The sequence below is a fragment of the Sceloporus undulatus genome, chromosome 7 (genome assembly GCF_019175285.1).
Source record: "Sceloporus undulatus isolate JIND9_A2432 ecotype Alabama chromosome 7, SceUnd_v1.1, whole genome shotgun sequence".
NCBI classification, from domain to species: Eukaryota; Metazoa; Chordata; class Lepidosauria; order Squamata; family Phrynosomatidae; genus Sceloporus; species Sceloporus undulatus.
This window is the reverse complement of record NC_056528.1, coordinates 10,006,072-10,026,700: the sequence shown is the minus strand read 5'-3', so window position 1 is coordinate 10,026,700 and position 20,629 is coordinate 10,006,072.

Genomic DNA, 20,629 nt, shown 5'->3' with positions numbered 1-20,629 from the left:
ACCAGAGAAAGAAGACGCATCATTCAGAAGCAGGACCCCTTTCACAAGCGGAAGCTGAAGAGACCACCATTTGCTGTCTCTCAAGGTGGGATGGGGGCTCATCCCAGGAGACATTATGTGATGGGGGCTTCTGGGAGTTGAAGTCCAAAACACCTGGATGACTAAAACTTGGGAATTATTGCTTTAGACGGTCTACACACAGGCAGCGCTTTGGTCCAAAACACACTGCAGAAATAATCCAGTTTGAGACCACTTTAACTGCTTTGGCTCAATGCTAGGGAAATCTGGGAACTGTAGTTTGTGAGGCATTTAGCCTTCTCTCTTGGAGAGCTCTAGTGCCACAACAAACTACAATTCCTAAATTTCCCTAGCCCTGTGCCAGGGCAGTTGAAGTGGTCTCAAACTGGATTATTTCCGCAGTGCGTTTTGGACCTTTGCTCCAACAGAACTGAAAGGTGTGCAGTTTTACAGATGGTCAGACTCATCTAAACCTGGCTGTGTGCAGACTGAGCTTCAGGTAATCCGAAAAAGGCTTTAGCAACATGAGAGCCAACCTCTAATAATTCCTCCATAGCAGCGGGTTTGTTTAATCCGGCTTTCTTAATGCACATTTCCCTGTGTTGTTTTTAACAGCCGAAAATGCCCTTACACTTCCAAGTCGGCGGTTTCCAGCCGTCAAAGTAATTTGCTTCAATAATTTATTGATGCATAAACCTGGGGGAGATTTCAGGAGAGCAGCGAGGCCTCCATTCTCCCGGGCCGCCATTTAATCTGCGCCCCAGGGAACGCAAAAGCACTTAGCGGCCCTCTCTCGCCGGCTGGCTGGCTGGTGCACTGGCATCCCCCCAAGGAGATGGCTTCTTTCCAAAGAGCCCAGGTCCCAGCCTCGCCTCCCTCCTCCGGAGATTTCATTATGGATGTATTTAATATGGAAAATTAATGGCGATGAGCTTATATCGGGGGAGGATGGGGCGCGTCTTACGTAAGGGCTGCGCTTTTAAAAGGCATTGGGAGATGCATTCTGCGGCTGAACTTGTCACAGGAACGAGACCTTCTTGGCTGCGAAAGAAGCTATTTATTAAAGGGGAAAGTTTTTTTCCAACTTTTTGCAAACTTTGTGTCTGTGTGTGTGTGTGTTGTGTGTTAGTATGAAACCAAGCAGAGGAGGGATGGGAAGGCCCAGGCAAACAAGATGATCTTAGGCCCTGGGGACAAAACCAGCCCTTTCAAAATGGAGCTTTCTTTCCCCACGACGCTCCCATTTTGCTGGCGTTTTGGTGCCAAGCCACCAATCCAGGGAATTGCAGCCCTATTAGTCTGCTATCTATAATGGGGAAGTTATATTCTCTGCAACAGACTTGTCTTGCTTTTTGAACTCTAATGACATTCTTAATGAGGCACAAGCCGCATTTGGAGAGAAAGGTTCCATGTCTGTTGGCTCCTCTCTCACTTTGCTGAGAAATATTCTGCAAGGCACGATATCTGTGGCTTTTTTGGACCTAAAGTCAGCTTTTGCCTCCATCTCCAGAACTAAAGTATGGGAGAAGCTGGATAATAGTTTTTTGGGGGTTTTTTGGGCTCTGTGGCCAAGTTCTAGAAGAGTTTATTCCTGACGTTTCGCCAGCATTTGTGGCTCTGAAGATGCCAGCCACAGATGCTGGCAAAACATCAGGAATAAACTCTTCTAGAACATGGCCACAGAGCCCAAAAAACCCACCCAAAACTATGGATGCTGGCCATGAAAGCCTTCGACTTCACAAGCCGGATAAGGTTTTGTCCAAAACCTTCTTTGGAGGTTTTCAAACAGAAGCTGGATGCCCATCCGTTGGGAGGGATTTCTCCAGGATAGAATGGAGTTGGAATGGATGGCCCTTGGGGTCTCTTCCAACTCTAGGATGCTCCGATTCTATGGAAATTGTCTTATTCTCTTATTAAAGCTCTACATATAATAACAGCAAGCTGCAAGTCGGATGTGGCATTCATATCTATGTGCAGAAGGCTCAGACAAGGGTGCCTTCTTATAATAGGTGCTGGAAATGCCGTACATCAGTGGGATCATATATACATCTATAGTGGAGATGTAGTGTAATAAATTGGTCAAATATTCACGATTTAATTAAGAAAATTTACACGTACAACAAATTTGGACCCTAAATTCTTCCTAGTGAGCATGGTAACTGATGAACAACTGGGCAAAACTGCTATTTGTCATGTCCTCCTCACTTGCCCGGGTAATAGTTGCTATATATTGGAAAAGATAAGGAATGCCCCGATACAAAAGAATGATAAAATAATTGATGATATCGAATTAGACCAACTTACCTGTCTATTGAAAGGCTTCAATTAGGATGAAGAGAAAAAAAGTTTAGGATCCATTGTTCAATTACCTGAAAAAGAATGGAGAGAGGTTAGTTGTCTGAAATATGATAATGTAAGGCAAATTTTGAATTTACATTTCAACTTCTATATAATGTTTATATTATCTACTTTACAGCAAGGACAGTATTTATATGATTGGTTTGTTAGAAGGGCAAAGAGTCTGTCCTCTCTTGTTTTATCATTTACGTCATTGACAATTACGATAATCCAATTTTAGGGCATGGCTAGCAATATTGACTTATCAAAATGAAGTTCAGGAAGTCACCTTTTTGGGGGATAACACCGATTGTATGTCTTGTTTTGCATTTTTATTTTCTTTACTCTTGTTTGTATTCTGTATTTTGTGTGTGTGTGTGTGTGTGTGTGTATTGGTGTATATGTGTGTTAAATAAACTATTTTAAGAAATTAAAAAATAAAGAACAACAAGGGTGCATTCTTGCATCCACTTTGCTTAATCTATTTGCAAATTACCTTGAAGATGCCCTAATGCAGTGGTTCCCAAACTTTGGTCTTCCAGATGTTTTGGACTTCAAATCCCATAATTCCAAAATGTCGGCCCAAGTTAGCTGGAGATTCTGGGAACTGAAGTCCAAAACACCCAGACGACCAGAGTTTGGGACCCGCTGCCCTAATGAATCCCAACAGTCATTTGTCCAGACTTGGAGCCATTCTGCTTTACGCTGATGATGCAGTTGTCTTTCACGTTCTCTACCTGGACTAAAATATCTACCAAGGAAGGATTCTTCTCATCAAGGTTTCTCAAAATCCATTTTTCAAATATCTTTAGATACTCTTTCCATTCTGGAAAAAGGACAAAGGGAAGGAGAAGCTCTTCGTTTATCTTCTTGAGATGGAGCGCTCTTTTAGCAACTCTCTTTTAGTGGCGTCAACCGTAGCGTTTCTTCTTTTTCCTTCCCCAGAGTTTGTTTTCTTTCAATGATTCTTCTTCTGCAAGTAGCAATAGAAGCATTGTGTTGGTAGTAAACTGAACATTGTTTTGCATTCTCCACATTGCCCCGGACCTAACATTATTCTGAGAGGAGCATTTTGGGTGGAAAATGGGATTGGTTACCAAAAACAAAAATGGCGGAGTATTTTCGGAAGGGAGTTGCATAAAATGAAAACTCTCAGACATTTTATTTGGGGAAAGGGGCCTTATGAGAAATTTAATCTCGCCTCTAATAATTTATTTTCCTGCCCTAGAGACTATGCAGAAAGCACAAAACAGCGGCTCTCCCAAGCAATTATAACTCTCTGGATCCAATGATGGAAAATCCGTTCAGGCTTTCTATAAATACCGGGGAAGGTAAATGCATTAACCTTATCTTGATCCTAAATTGTAATTACATGAAGTCTGCCTCCCAAGTAAATTAGTACATTAATAACAATTTTGTTCCTATAATTACTATCATTCCTTAGATCTTCAAGCTATTTGCTAATTTACCCGCTCGGCCCCGAGATCATATCCTCTGTCGAGAAAGTGACAATCCGTTCTGACTTTCCTAGGACACAAAGCATTGATCAAGCCATTTAGCCAGCTGCAAAAAACAAAACCCTATTATTTATTTTAAATTGCAATGATTGCCTTTCGTTGTTGTGCTTTTAAAATGCCCATGAATAAGCCTGATTAATGGTAAATGACAGGGCGGAAGCAGCCTCGACTTATATAAACTTTCACTATTGATTATTGAGTCAATGGGAAGCAACTGTTTGTCCAAGAAAGTGCCAAAATAAACTGCAAAGGGCCAGGAAATCAGAGCCCTCTCTGGCACTTTGGACAGATATCTTAAAAGGCGAGTTTATTGGGATTATTCCTCCATCAACGCACCCCAGGTCTGCAATTGTATGGGTGCTTTCGACCCCTATCTGTAATAATAATAGTAATAAAATGTATTTATACTGTACTCATTCGCCCATCCCAGGCCAGTGGCAGATGGTAGCTGCAAGCCATTGTCGGTGTGGTGGCAAATCCAGGTTTTAAAAGGTCTCTCCAAAAGGCCAAACCCTACCCACCAAGTGTGTGTCTGTGTGTTTGTATAAAGTGTGTAAATACAGTGAGACCTTGTTATCCGATGGGGTTTGGACCCAGGATATCCCCCGTGGATAACAAAACCCGTGGATGCTCAAGTCCCATTAATAATAATAATAATAATAATAATAATAATAATAAATTAAATATAATGGCAGTAATAACTGTAAGCTAGCTGCCCCCAACAAGCTGGGTACTCCTTTTAGCGACCTCAGACGGATCCAAAGTCATGATTAAGTAGCGTTTGTGAATACAAAACAGCCATGGGTGAGTAAATCTAAGTAACCGTTCTGTATTTACAATGGCTACTTAGGCTTTGTCTGCAAGGGCCGAAAGGCCAGTCCGCTTCCCATTCTGACACTGTCCTATTTGGACGATGCAGGGCCCAAATCCCGGCGACACCACTGACCACCACATCAGTGAATTGTGATGTTGTGCAACTAAAAATGCATTTGACATCCATATCCCTGCACGGGCCATGAGATATTACACTGCCAGAAAGCAACAACCATACTCACGGACAATAAACATTGTGTGTTCATGCACGATTGTGTGCAATGTTCCATGCTCATCAATATGGAGGGCATTCCACGTCTGACAAAAATGTCCAACCGTTTCCATTGGGGAATTTACACACGCGTAAAATGCCAACAGGATGTGAGTCCAGGATTTGGGTCCAGGTTTGCAGCCGCCATAATGTGCGAATGGGTCCTTGGTTCACCGACGCGGGCACAGATCTGCAAGCAAGATCAGGAGGGAATAAAAGGAAGAATATATCTTAAGACTAAAAAAACAACAGCAACAGCAGAGCAAAACCTCCCAAAACAAATCACAAGGAATGAAAACAAGAGAAACACTGCTATCAATAACACGGATCGTTCCTGGGAAGGGATCCAAGCAAAGGGCCAAGTGGGAAATATGCCATTGCTGGAGATGATGAGAGCGCTTCATCGCTTTCATGAGAGTCAAGCTCAGTTGCTCAGAGAAAGCCGCCCATCTCTCTTCCAGGGAGACAAAAGAACACAACACACATTTTTTGTGGTGGATGATAATGTACTTTTTTAAAACTGAAAATCGGAACTGCAGGCTTTTAAAAGTTGCCTCGTCCCTGCGCTCTTGGGATGAACAACATACTATGGTCTCTTCTGGTGCCCCCAAACTAAAAGGGTTCTGACCCCGACGTTTAGGAATTTCATTTGGGCCACTTAATGGGTTTACAGTTCCTGGACTAATAAGCCCATTGCAGTTCATTCATCACAAACTTCCAAATACTGCCATGCAGTTCCTTCCTGACATTGGCAAGGTGGCTTCTGTGTCCATGGATGGTGAAGCCATTCTGGGTTTCAATCAGAACTCTAAAGCAATCGTCCACCTTCTCTCCAAAATAACTTCAGCATCTCGAGAAGCCCTTTTAAAGCTCAGGCTAAAACCTAGATCAGATTCTCAAGAGGAAGATGGGGCTTCCCATAAAAATGGGGTGCCACCCCATTGTTATGGGAAGCCCCATATTCCTCTTGAATTGATTTTGAGTAGAACTCATAAACCCTTAAGATACCATCAGCCCTAGCCAGCATAGTCAATGGTGAGGAACGCTGGGAGTCGCAGTCCAACAACAACTGGAGGTCCTCATGATTCCTACCTGATGTAGGACAATTGTCTGCTGAAGAAGGAGGCACGAACCATTTACATTTGTTAACAAAAGCAGGAGCCTGGTTCCACTTGTTGAATTTATGTTGCAAAATAGTGATTCAATCCAATTGATGCCAGTTCTGCCCCAGTCTCCTGGAGCAACCCTTTATCCGGCCATCGACTCCCTTGTTTCCTTTTCCATATTGGGTTCATCCCCGCCACATTCCTTTCTTCCCTTTCGCTCTGCTTTGACCAATTCCATCTTGAAGCTCCCGTTTCTTCCAAATTGTCAATTTCCCGCTTCAGTTCAAGCTCCCCGATGCTTCCCCTGCGCGCATCTCATTGTCCCGGCCATAAAAGATCACTTGCGGCTGATGCCGCCTTGTCAGGAAAGTTTCTGCCAGATTAATGAAAAGGTGTTAATTTAAGCAAGGATTACTTCCTCGAGTCGGAGGGGATTTATTTATTCCCGCGCCAAGCTCCACCAAGGTGTAATTTAGCAAGGCCTGGGCAGTGTTTTCTTCATGCGCCCACAAGCCTCTCCCCACTGAGCCTCTCCTCCGTCTCCCCCGGCCAACTCCCAGTGGAAATCCTTATCGCCGAGACTTGATTACTTGGATTAAAGGTATAATATCCAGGGTAGCGGCAAAAAAAGAAATAAAACGCTAATTAAAATTCTACTGGAGTGAGCAAATTGCCTACAAATGAGATCGTTCGTGGAGGAACTAAGCGTCAGTGCCAAAACATTGTCTCTCCCCAAGCGTGCTCCTTTCCCTCTGGGTCTGAAGATTGCAGTGGGACAGTCCTCCGAGCCCAAGGGAAAATCCACTTTTTTAAATAAAGAAACTTGACCTTTCCAAGATAAGAACATGCAAAATATTTTCACAGCGCTCAAGGGGACCTCCTCCTTTGGTGGCCAAGTCATATCCAACCTGAAGGAAGTCTTCTCAGAGAAGCTACTGGGACTCCCTGCAATCCTGATTTACAGCTTTCTTGATCCTGGACTGTTTGATACCTCTTGCCTCAAGAAATCAGAAGAATGGGATTGGGAATGGCAGCTATGAAAGAACTGGACAATATGACTCTGACCACTAAAGTGAGGCTTGTCCAAGACATTGTCTTCCCCATCACCATGTGAGAGCTGGATAATGAAGAAAGCCGATGGAAGGAAAACCAATTCATTGGAGATGTGGGGCTGGAGAAGAGTGCTGAGAAGACCATGGATGGTGAAGAAGACAAACAAATGGGTCCTTGAAGAGATGAAGCCCAAACTCTCCTTGGAAGCCAAGATGACCACCATTGAGGCTATCATACTTTGACCACAACATGAAAGGGAAAAGACAATAATGCTTGGAAAGATAGAAGGAAGTAGAAAAAGATGAAGACCATGTGCCAGATGGTTGGACTCAATCAGAGAGAGGCCATGGGCATGAATTTCCAGGACCTGAGCAGAGCAGTGGAGGACAAGAGGCCTTGGAGATGTCTCCTCCACAGGATCAACATGAATTAAAGTCCACCTGAAGGCAATTAACAACAACTACTACTACTACAAACCAAGCCACCAAACTCATAGGATGTCAGACATGTTGTGCATCATTTCTAAATCTCCCAGTGCACTGAGAATGTGACATGTCAAGGGAGAGGTTGAGTGAACAAACTTTTCATGCTTCCATCTGGCTTCCTTCCTTCTGGATCTGTCTGATCAGCTGAGCATTTGCAAAATACCACCAGGATGGAGTTTGATGTTGTGAGGGTCTGAACAAACTCTCAAGGAACATGGGAAATGCTTGGAGAACTGCTGGGATCAAATCGGCCGCCTCCTGCCTCTACCCAGCATTGCAGGCTGTTGCTCGGAAAGGATTTTTTCTTGAGTTCCTCCATGGAGTCGGCCACGAGATGCTTTTTCTTTCAGCTTCGGCTGAAAATGGCCTCAGAAATTACCGCTGTTCCACCACAAGGCTGGTGCAGAGGAGCGAAACAGGCATTACATCGAATTGCCGAGGGAAGGAGGGAGGTTTACCGCCATGGAAATCTCCATAGCAACCCGGCAGCAAAGGAGAAGACTTTAATGCCGAACGGCTTTATTTGGCTGCAGACCTGGGGAATAATCAGGAGGAGATTGGATGCATTAAGGCCCGGCAGGAGGGCTGGCGGCTTTGAGAAGGCGGCCAAGATGAAGGATGGGACTCTGGAGGTCTTGGGCCCAAAGGATCCGAGGAACATGAGGCTGGGATGGAACAGTTCATCTGATACTGAAGGCAGACCCACATCATAGCCGTAGGATATGCTTTAATGGCAGGAGGGGGGTTACGGTGGAGGAAAGCATCACATTCCCTTAATGGCTCGATTCAGCATCCCTTCTCAGCAAACTCTGGAGACCAAGGTTCGATTCTCCACTCAGCCATGAAACCCAATGGTTGACCTTGGACAAGTCCCATACTCTCAGCCTCAGGGAAGGCCATGGCAAACATCCGCTGAGCAAATCTTGCCAAGAAAACTCCACGATACAGTCGCCGTAGGGTCTCCCTAAATTGGAAAGGATGTGAAAGGCATGCAACAACAACGGCTGTGGGTCTTGTTGGATCGCAACGTTTTGCAGATGCCTTCTATACTGTAACTCCCAGCAGCCCCAGCGACAGTGAGGAATGCTAGGTGTTGCAACAATATGTAGCTGATCCTCCATAGAGACAACAATATTATATAGGGAATCCTCCTGTTGTATATCAGATGGCAAGTATTAGCCCTGTCAGATTGGACTGTGTTGGTTTGTTTGGTAGCTGAGGAAGACAATCTGCCAGAAGATGTCTCCAGTGGCTGGTTTTTCTCTTCTTCTTCCTTTTTACAAATCCAACAATTGTTTCTCCCTTAGATGCAAATTTCTCTCCTCCGACCCGGTGGGAACCCAGGGTGGCCATAAAAGATGGAGAACTGTGCTACTTTTGTTTTTTAACGTTCGGGTTTTATTTTACGGCCTTCTCCTTGTAAAAGAAACGGAACGACGAAGGCGCGGCTGTTGCCGAAACCCTGAGATGACATTGCGAGCTCCGTAAGAGCAAAGCAATTCACCAGCCCAGTTAAAGGCATTTTGAAGCATTAAAGGGAGGCCTATAAAAAACACACACACTCACAAAGGCAGGGGTGCGATGCGGACGGACACAGTGTAGTTACAAAACTGCTTATCAGCAAGTGTTGAAAATAAACATGAAATATACCCGCAGTCACCCAGAGCTTGCAAAGTTACTTTTCCAAATGAATAACAGTCTTCGGCAAGTAATCTTCTGCCATTCCTCAATGCAACATCGGAAAGGCAACCGGTGCCATCGCTCTGCATTACTTTCCGGTTCCTTTCTGTGGTGGTTAACTAGTGGGTTCCTTTGCAACAGAGAGGAAACTCTGAGTTTTGTCTCGGCCTGAGCCCAGCCAGCAAAGCGAAGGGTTTATGGAAATTTCAAAGAATTAGTCAGCAAGGCAGTGTTCTCTGTCAACTTAGCAAGCGGGTCTTTGCAGCCGAGCATTAGATGTGCTTTGCATCCATTTGCATATCGAGCAAGCCTTGAGCTCAAACTGTCACTCAAAAGGAAGGATGGGTTCGGGGAAGGTGTCAGATTCAATCCAGTCAAGCGGACAAGTTGCACTGGCCAGGAAGGATGAGTTGGAAATCTTTCTTCTCCATTGCGGTGGGTGCGGGATTGCGGGCATTCCCAAATCTAAGGGGGAGGATGGGCAACGTTTGGTGCTGGGGTCATACACAGCTTCCAAGGCTCTCCATCTCTGCAAATGCCAAAGCCCCAGATGCTGGCAAAACGTCAGGAATAAACTCTTCTAGAACATGGCCACACAGCCCGAAAGACCCACAAAAATCTTTCCAAGGCTCTGTTTGCACCCCTTGCAACACAAACAACAACAACAAGAGAAGAATAAATTGCTTCTCAAGTTCTGAAAACAAGATGCAAAGACCAGGATCCTGTCTTACAACTCCGTAACTCCCTTACAAAAGTGTTTGGACGTTTGTGTTTGAGTATCTCCATTCAGTTCAAGATTTTCGGAAGCCAAGTCGCACACACTGTGCCATCGACGGTTAGAAATGTACAAGATGCACCATCCCACTTGGTCATGCGTTGTTGCTTATTTGACATCTTGGTTCAGTGTTACAACATTGCCATTGAACATCAAGGTGAAGGAACACAATTAACACATAACTCCACATGCAGAAATTTATGCTACACAGCCCTGATGTAAGGCCTTGGCTGAGATCTATGCAACCGGGAGCTTTGAAAGGAGGCAAAAGCCAATTTGAATCAAGCCGCAGAATCACTAGGAAAACCTAGCCAGGCCAGAAGAAATATATTGTGTACATCGAATTCAAAGATATAGCTGTGTTAGTCTGTAGAATTGGTATGCAGGGAGAACTTTGAGATTCACTGAAAGAAAGAAGTTGGCAGCATGAGCTTTTATAGACTTAAGTCTACTTCCTTGGATGCATTAAATTTAAATACATCTCAGTTAAGTCTATGAAATCTCACGCTGCCAACTTCTTTCTTCCAGTGAGTCTCAACAAGTTCTCTCTACGTATTAAGTATAGATTGCCCCATTGGAAGAGGACTCATAGACTCACGGGAAGAAAGAACCAACCAAATGCATTTTATCCCACCATCTCCAGTCAGTGACATAATGGCTTCCATTGCAGAGAAGCAATGGATTCGATCCATTTTTAAAAGTCTAAATGTGCTGCCTGAAGTGCGGAGTACTATCACTAACATACGTCCAGTACTTTGGATAATGCCTCTACTGCAAGACATGTTTAGCATTCTGGATAGCTCCGTGTAAGTGCACGCTAAAACATCCGTTTCCAAATTTTGGTCCTCCGGGTGTTTTGAACTTCAGCTTCCAGAATCCCCATCCAGCTTGGTCAACAGTCAGGAACTCTGGGAGCTGAAGTCCCAAACATCTGGAGGACCAAAGTTTGGGAACCACTGCACTGAAAGGTGGAACACATTCATTGCTCCATTGACGGGGAATCTACCCGCCATCACCATCCTTAGACAAGGAAAGGTAGGACCAGTGCCTTTCCATTTAAAGAGGGACAATTCTGCTTTTGCCACATATTTTGGCTTTCAAGGATACATGGAAAAGGCAACTACAAATGCCAGCAAAACAACAGGAATAAACCCTTCTAGAACATGGCCACATAGCCAGAAAAACCCACAAAAAAGCTATATAACTGCAGCTCCTTTTCTGTTTGGAGTCCTATGAATTGCAGCCAAGGGAGCGTGTTTTCTCCTTTTTTCCTCTCCCATGTTGGTTTAATTTAATGCCCAGGCAGAAAGTATTGCAAATATTTACGGGGGGGGAAAGATAAATAACCTTTAAATTAAGGCCTACTTAACATCATTACATATTTATAAGCCTTCTCGATGAAGAAGAAATGGGTGTTTGCACATTACAATGATTTAATCGCCCAAGCTTTTAATCCTCAGAGAGGGGTCTGCAGCTTGCTTTTCATTTGCCTCCCAAGATACTGGCTCTCATGGTCAACGCTGGCGGCAGTTTCTTTTCCAGGAGATATAGCCACAGAGCTGGAAGAAAGCTAGGTTCATATCTTGCACGGTTTCTCTCGAGAGCAAAGGCTCTTTAAAAATATATATATTGAGCTTAGCTTGGTGTCTGGCTTATATATTGTTCTCTCCCACAGGAGAGAAAGGAGGAAGGAGTTTGCAGCTCTTTCTTGGGAACGTTTGTAATATCCAGGGCTGCCTCTCATGTTTCCACCAAGTCGCATCTCCTGAAGATTTCAGAGCCTGGGTGGTTATCCAAAATAGCTGATCTCTGGGCAAGATGCTAGTCTTCCTGTTTGTTTGTTGGGCAAAACACAGGTTGCAAGAGCCTACATTGTGCTTTTGCGGTGCAAATCCATTCTCCACACGGTTAGATGATGCTTCTGCAGCAGGTCTCCGTTGAACGCTGGCACTGTGTGACCGACGGTGTCGTGTACCAATGTGCTGTCCCCTTGCACAACGGGAAATGTGTTGTGGCCATTTCCGCAGTGAACGCATTGGTAGATGGAAGACATTGATACGATGCAACACATTGTCCAAGAAGGCACAATAGCATGGCTGAAGTTCTGTGGGTTAGTCTGATTAAATCAATTGCTGAAAGGCAAGTCAACACATAGCGGCAGTGTGGTGCAGTGGTTTGAGTGCTGGATCATAACTCTGGGAGAATGGGGTCTGAACCCTCAATCGGCCATAGAAACCCGCTAGGTGACCCTGGGCAAGTCATTCCCTCTCTTTCTCTCGGCCTCAGAGGAAGGCAATAGAAAACTTCTTCTGAATAATTTCCCCCCAAATTTATGTGCAACTGCTCCCAGATTATGACATGGCTGCCGGATGAGATCCGTCACATTACCACCTTAAACAGCTTTTTGAGGAGGGAGCAAGCTTGTTTTCTGCTGCTCCAGAGATTAGGACCTGGAGCAATGGATGCAAGCTGCCGGAAAAGAGATTCCACCTCAACATTAGGAGGAACTTCCTGAGAGTAAGGGCTGTTCGACAGTGGAACAAACTCCCTCGAAGTGTAATGGAGTCTCCTTCCTTAGAGGTCTTCAAACAGAGGCTGGATGGCCATCTGTCAGGGATGCTTTGATCTGGATTTCCTGCATGGCATAATGGGGTTGGACTGGATGGCCCTTGTGGTCTCTATGATTCTATGATTCTATGAAAAAGCTGTTAAGATGGCTCTCTTCCGGAAGGCTTTTCCTTAATAGACTCCTGGTCCCCAAAAAAGCCCTAACCTGTTATACCCTGACTTCTGCTGCAGTTATAGTTATTGTTGTTTCATTCGTGTTCATTATTTTATGCTATGTTTTCAATTGTAAATTGTTTAATTCTATTTTAGGGGGATCCGGGAATGTATGTTTTAATGCCGTAAGCGGCCCCAGTTGTGTTACACAGAAGGGCGGGATAAAAATAAATTGTATTATTATTTTAGAGAGATGGCATGGTTCGGGGGTTTGAGCGGCAGACCGAAACTCGAGGAGACCAGCGTTTGGATCCTGGCACAGCCTTGCAAACCCACTGGGAGACCTTAAACAAGTCCCACTCTCTCAGCCAAAGTGGAAGGCAATGGTGGGGGAACCTCCTCTGAAGAAAACCTGCCAAGAAAATTCTGTGTTAGGTTTACCTTAGGGCCTAAGATGGAAATGTCACACACCCCATTAATCAGTACTTATGCAGACGATAGTCCCATATTCCAATCCTTCTTCCTCTGTTGCAGCATCTCACAGTTGAGCAGCTAAATCTGATCCTCCGCAAGTCACTGAAAAAAGCAGTGCTGGCCCTGGATGGGGAGAAGCCATATTACAAGAATAGATGTGTTAAGCCAGCCAAAAAGGTCACAGAACTGTAAGCAAATTTTAAAAATCCTCAAATTCACCAGTTTGACAAGGTGTCGCAGATGTCGCGGTCCCCATTCCACCTTCGCCTCTGTGCCTCTTCCCTCCAAGGCAGTGGCAAGCAACCATTTTGTAAAAAGCAGCAGTCGAAGAGCAACCCTAAAGCCACAGTTCGGCTTCAATTAAAGCATCGCGATGGATTACTTTTAATTTTAGCCCCGTTGATTTTGGCGCGAAGACGAATCGTAGCTGGAAATTGTTTTTAACGCAATGAAGATTAATGCGAGCGTGTAATTAGAGGGAAGGAATATAATCATCGGGAAGGAAGGGTGGGATTGGAACTGGTTGCTGCCTTGAACTACCAGTCACAAGTCCTGGAAAGACAAACGATTCACAGAAATGAGATGCGGGAGATATATATATATATATATATATATATATATATATATATATATATATGAGATGAACAAAGGAACTGTTGCTAAGTCAGCAAGGAGGAGGAAGAAAGAGTTGCCAGTACTAGCTGATAGTCTCTCTCTCTCTCTCTGTGTCTCTCTTAAATGTTTCAGAAGATAACAGGGAAAACAGCTACATCCAGCACCCAATTCTGGTGTGAAGAGAGAGCAGCTAATTGACTGTGAGCTTCTCTTACTTAACGCAAGCAACTGTCAAGGTCTGTTCATGATGCACAGAACAAAATCCAAAGCCCTCGGCTTCTAGGTGGAGATCTGGAAGCAGGCAAGGACCAAGCTAGGCCAGGGTCTGGGGTTGGGGACTCACACTGGATCCCCATAGGACTCTGCAGGGCTTCACGCGCCTTGCCATTCCTGCCACTCTGGGCATGCACCTCCGACGTTTTTGGGAGGGATGAAAAAACTGACCCCAAATATATATGGTCCTGCATGCTATTGGTTGGTCTTGAAGAGAGTAGACCCACTGATTCAAAGAGTCAATACATCAGCAAATACTGTTGAGTCAATGGCTTTATTTGGATTGGAGCTAACCATAGGATTGAGTCTTATTATTTGTTAGTTTATCCATTTATGTCCCACTATTTCTCCCAGGTTCTCTAGGTTATGTATCCATAAATGTCAGCCATCATCATCAAATCATCAAATTAAATACCAATTCCTAAGAAAAAGGTGGTGCATGGAAGTGTTTTACAGGAATATCCTCTCCTCAAATATGGCTAGCTATCAACATGGTTCAGTGCTCCTGACACATCTGTCTTTCATAAACCAGGGCTAGGGGTGGGTATCAGCCGACATCTTGTTAGTGACACATTAAGATGTGAGTTGCGTTACACATGTGGAAGTGGTTTTTTAATGGGCATTGCACAATGGCTGTATTCAGTTGATGGGAATGGAGGTGGAGGCCCACATGCAGAACATGTCCCAAGGTACATTGGGTGCAGTGTACATTGTCTTCCTTACCTCCACTGAGCGCAGCACAGCAGGGGAAGATACAAAGGAATAGTCCAAAAGTCACACAATACCAGTCGGTCAGTCCACTCCCAGCAAAGGGCAGAGAAAAGAGTGTTGTCACAAGAGGTCAGATAACCAGAGTCATGAATCAAAGAACCAGGAACAACAAGGCTGCAAGACTGGATGTCAGCTGCAAAGCTCCTCTGCAGCTGGAGGTCTTTGAAAAGGCCTCTGCTTCTCTCAGCTGAAACCTATTAGTTTTCCTCTTGGCTTCTAGCACTCAGCATCTCTCAGCTGAAAACTACTGGAAGAACACCTCAAAGGCTCCTTGACTTGCCTTGGCTCCACTGATCCTAGCATCCATAGAGTCTGTTTCTCCCTTTTCATCTTCCTAAGCCTCCTCTGGGACTGGAGATCCAGGCAGCCCCAGATCTGCCCCTGTCTCTGTCTCAGCTTCCTCCATGTCTTCAGGGTCTGAGCCTTCTAACTGTGACTCTAAGTCAGGCCCAGGGCAGTCCATGACATACATAATCTCTTGCTCTTCTCATCCTATAATGGAGCCTGAGGTCCTACTATGGAGTGCACAGAGGTCCAATCCAGAACACATGCCAATGAGTGTCACATTGCAATTGCACGTATTTGGAGAAGCCCAGAGGGCCGTATTGAAACCTCTGGAGAGCCTGGTTCAGTCCCAGGACCCAAGGTTCCCGGCCCTTGATCTACATTCTTCTAAGAGAGGTCTTCTTCTGTTCTTTCTTGGCCAGAGTCTACGAGTGACTGACTCCAGGACAAGGGAGGTTAGATATTCATAATGCCAGCTACTGTTCCAAGAAGAACTGGCACAGAGTGAGGAGGAATTTGGGCATTTCCCAATCTCTCTCAATCTCTCTCTCTTCCTCTCTTTGAAGAACTGGGGAGAGGTAAGGAGGAGACGAATCGGCTCCTATTGAGAGGAGAAATCCCCCAAGGGAAGCATACCAAGTTCCCAAAGACACGCTCTCTCTTGCAAATGTTGGGTTTGATGTTCCTTTACTGCTGAAAGCTATGATGACATTTCGGGACTGTTACGATCCCTGGGGGAACCACTAAGAGGATTGTGGTTTCCTTTGAATGAATTTAAATCAGCCAGAGAATCTTTGGCAGCCCTGAACTTCGTTTCCCTTCAGGGTTGTCTCTTCTCATTGATGAAGTGGCTTCACCCGGCCACTCCTTCCCTCCCTTCCTTCCTCCTCCTTGCCTTCAGGAGCTCCTTATTTTGCCAATGCTCAGCAGCGGAGGAAGAAGGCAAAAGCAGCTCAAAACATACATAATAATAGCAATGCATTCTGCTTGGGATTTAATGACATGTGCAGAATCGAACTGAGTAGTTTCACAACATCTGTATTCACCTGGAGGATGCCCAGATACAAGTATATGGGTGTCTGTCATGAACGTTACCCACTGTATGTCCAGATACCAGCATATGGGTGTCCGTCACAAACGTTACCCATGTATGCCCAGATACCAGCATATGGGTGTCCGCCATGAACATTACCCATGTATGCCCAGATACCGGCATATGGGTGTCCGTCATGAACATCTGGAGACCAGTCAATTCATTTTGTGCTCACATAAGTCCATTTATCAAGATGTAACTCCCAGGCAGAACACAAACACATGTTAATTATAAAAATATCATGAAGTCCCTATCCATGACAGTACAATGAAAGCTTGACTACACATGCCAGAATATTCTGGGCTGCCCCAGAGTAATCTGGCCCCTATTTTCCCCACAAATTCACTCCTTAGCTTTCAGGTTTGGCTTTCTTCCTCCTCTAACAACAGGCAGATGCCGTCTCTATGAAACTAAAGAAGGTTTGTTAACCGGTGAGCCAATGCCTATGTCAATCGGTTTGGGGTCTGGTGGAGTCTCCTTCTTTGGAATTCTCTAAACAGAGGCTGGATGACCATCTGTCAGGAGTGCTTGGGTTGTGTGTGTTGCGCATGGCAGGGCTGAGTTGGATGGGATGGCCCTTGGGGTCTCTTCCAACTCTGTGATTCTACAATTCTGCATTCAGATGGATCTCATGTAGTTGGAACTCAGGTCTAATCTGCACTGCAGAAATAATGCAGCTTGACGCCACTTTAGCTCCCATGTCTCAATGCTATGGAATCATTCTGGGGTTTGTGGTGGGACACCAGAGCTCTCTGACGGAGAAGGCTAGACATCTCACAAAACTACAAATCCCAGGACGTAGCACTGAACCACAGCAGTTAAAGAGGCATCAAATGGCATTATTTCTGCTGCGCAGATTAGACCCCTCTTCTGCCTTCGTAGCACAGCATTATTTTATCTCTGTGATTGAGGTTACCTGAGGGACTTGAGCGCGGTCTTATCAAAGAAGGGAAAGCTTTCGAGGCCCGTTGTCTTTCAAGAGGCCCTTGACATTTTTTCTCTCCCCTCCTGCACTGTTTATTAAGAGCTTTGCAGCAATAAGCTATTTAGAGAGGCGAAGGTTACCTTGGGCAGACGCTGGGGGCTTGGTGGGGGAAATCACTTGCCAAAGCGGTGTGTCCGGCGCACACCTACTATGAAAGGAAGGTGACTTGGGTTTGCTGAAGCACATTTCTCATTGTTGCACAGATGCCCCCCAAAAATCCCATATGAAATAACCTCATCCTTCAGAATGAGCTGGCAATGCAATCGAGGGCTGATTTATTCAGGTTCGCCTTTGACACTTTTCAACCTTCTTTGAGTCCCATATTAAGGTGCCCTTAAAAGAGCGCAATAATACAAAGGAAGCTGCTTAACAAAAGAAGAACAGTAACTTGAACTCGTGGTAACTTTGATTTCAGATGTGACATCGGTGACTGAGCTTTTGTTGTTGTTGTTGTAGTTGCTATGTTCCTTCGAGTTAACTCTGAAACCCTAAAGTTTTCTTGGCCAGATTTGTTCCGAAGGAGTTTGCAATGACCAAACTTTGGTCTTCTTGGTGTTTTGGACTTCAGCTCCCAAAATTCCTGACTACTGGCCAAGCTGCGTGGGGCTTCTGGGAGCTGAAGTCCAAAACATCCGGAGGACCAACGTTTGGGAACCACTGTGTCAGACTAAGAGAGTTGGACTTGCATAGGGTCACCCAGTGGGTTTGCAGAGCTAAGAAGGGATTCGAACCCTGGTTTCCAGAGGTCCTCATCCAGCACTCAGAGCCACTAGATCATGCTGGTTCTCCTGAGCATTAATTGCATCGCCTCTTCATTAACAACTGCCCTTGCATTGCTCTTCCATTTCTGTAAGTGAAAGAGCTACAGGCTTTTAAGTAAGTCCAAAGCGCAGGATTCAGAGAAAGTTGCCCCGACGTTTCTGAGTGTGCAAAGTTTCCTCAACTGTCCCTCTTCGCAGCTCAAACCTTGATAAGGTGTCACGTGTTTTGATATCCCTACAGGAATTAAGTAATAAGACACAAGGATGCTGGGTTTTAGCGAGCAGAACGAGGCGACCCGCCACTTGGTATGCAAATCCATCCTCCCGGCATGGAGGCCACCGTCCTTTAATCTGATAGATCCACGACGTCGTTTCAAAGCTCACGGGTGGAAAAACGAGAAAAGGAGCGCTTTGAACATCTCACACTTTGAAAACTCTCTTTGACTTTGAATTTGAAGCAAGAGAATATCTCTTTGTGAAGGAATAACCTAGATTCGTCATGGACCATTTCTGACATGTATTTACTGTCTCTTGATCTGCCGCTTTGGCTCACAATAGCTACCACTCCCTTTCGCGTTCGAAGGGGGAGATTGCCCAAGTCTAGACTCTGGTTTTGGTGGAAGGAGGAAGAGGAGGACCAAGGATGCCAACCACTATCTCTTGGAGCCCAAACAAGATCACACCTGAAGTCACCTGGAAGGTCAGCATGGGATTTACCCATGTCTTGACTCACCATTCAACAACTGGTTTAATAGATCTACTATAGCTGGGAGTAACCCACAGGATGCAAATCATGGTGTTGCGCATTCTTGGATGGTAGAGTTCTGAGACATTGCTGAGTTAGCCTGGAATATCAGTGTGCAAAGGGATCTTGCAGCACCTTTGAGACTAACCGAGCAAAAGAAATTGTTGCATACGTTTTCGTAGACTTGGTCCCCATGCATAGGGTCTCCATAAGTTTGAATTAATTTAAAGGTACACAATAACAACAACAGCCACAGCAGCAACAACAGCAGCAAAGCAGTTTTGAATCTTACCGGGAGCAAGTTGGAAGAATTCAAAGACATATGAATTTATCACACTGGGGCTAATTTTCAGCATTAAAGAGAGATTAAAGCGCATTAAAAGCATCCCACAAATAAAGCGAAAATGGCGAGTAATTGCACATGCAATTGTGCAAATAAAATGAAACTGGAAATGCATTGTTGCTGAAATCCCAAAAGTAAAAAGATGCATGTTAAAATGCTTCTTCCTGACCACTTTAATGGCGGGTTTTGCGCAACGTCGTGTGACATCATTACGCGTAATTACGCGATTTTTCTGGGATATTCACGGGATAAACTCCCAATCTCCTCCATGTGATAAACTCCATAGACATGTTACTTTGGAAAATCAGTCTGCAAAGGGATCTTGTGACACCTTTGAAACTCACTGGAAGAAAGAAGCTTTCGTAGACTTGAGCCTATTTCTTCATATGCATGCGGAAAAGGTGGGATAAAAGTTGAATACATACATACATATTTGAAGACCTTAGTCTTCCCTTCTAGTGGTCAATCATCCAAGGACAAACCAAGTCTGGCCCTGCTTTGCTTCCAAACTCAGACAAGGCTGGATGCATTGGGACAGCAGTGTTTTGCATTGGCTCTGTTTTGAATCTCATGTTTTAACAACCATCTCCTTAAACAAATTCATCGTGGTGAGGGGCAGACATACCTCCAGGTGTTTCTCCATTAAAATGGAGCGCTGGGGCATGATGTTTTCTCCCCCCCTCCCCCCCAAAAAGCTTCTAACTAACACAATTTCCATAGCCCCACATTGCAGAGACCAGGAGCAATCGTGCCGCGTACCAAGTGCGTTCTCTCTCTCTCTCTCAATTTACAATTTTTAAAAATATATCTATGATAATGAGAGGAGGCCGGGAAGGACGGCGTCACTCTTGTGAGCATCCAAATTGATGTTTTGGTGGCTCCATCAATATTTCCGAAAGGCGCAGCTGTGAGGAATGTCAGCCTCTCCTTCTCCCCGCTGGGCAGCTTCGTCATTTCTGCGCCTGGAGCAAACTCCCAATTTGACATCATTTCCTTCACTCCTTTCCTCCCAGAAATTGCTCTTGGGGCGAATTAGGAATGACAGCAGATCTTGAGGAGCACAGCAGTTACCAGACAGAGAACCAGCAACTGTGTATGTGAGGTGTTTATTTTGTGTGTGTGTGTGTGTGTGTGTGTGCGCGCGCGCGCACACACACACACACACACACACCCTGCGGGCTATTCCTGCCCAACATCTCCAGTTCCCTCTCCTTGCGCCAATGTTATTAGATGTGTGAAGGTAGGATTGTGAAGTTGGAGAAGGTTTTGGAGGCCATCAAGTCTGACTCCTCGGCTCAAAAGCATTGCTAAAAATGTGGGCTGGCATCCTGCCTGGGGCTTATGTTTTCATAAATGGCCTTACATAATTTTGTGACATCCATTTGATGGAATCTGTCCATCCGGAATGCAGTATTCTTCTTTTCCTACATTTCCAATCATCATCATCATTTCTAATGAGCCATGCTTTCTCAGGATATGTCCAAAGTGCAACGGTCTTTGTTTATTCA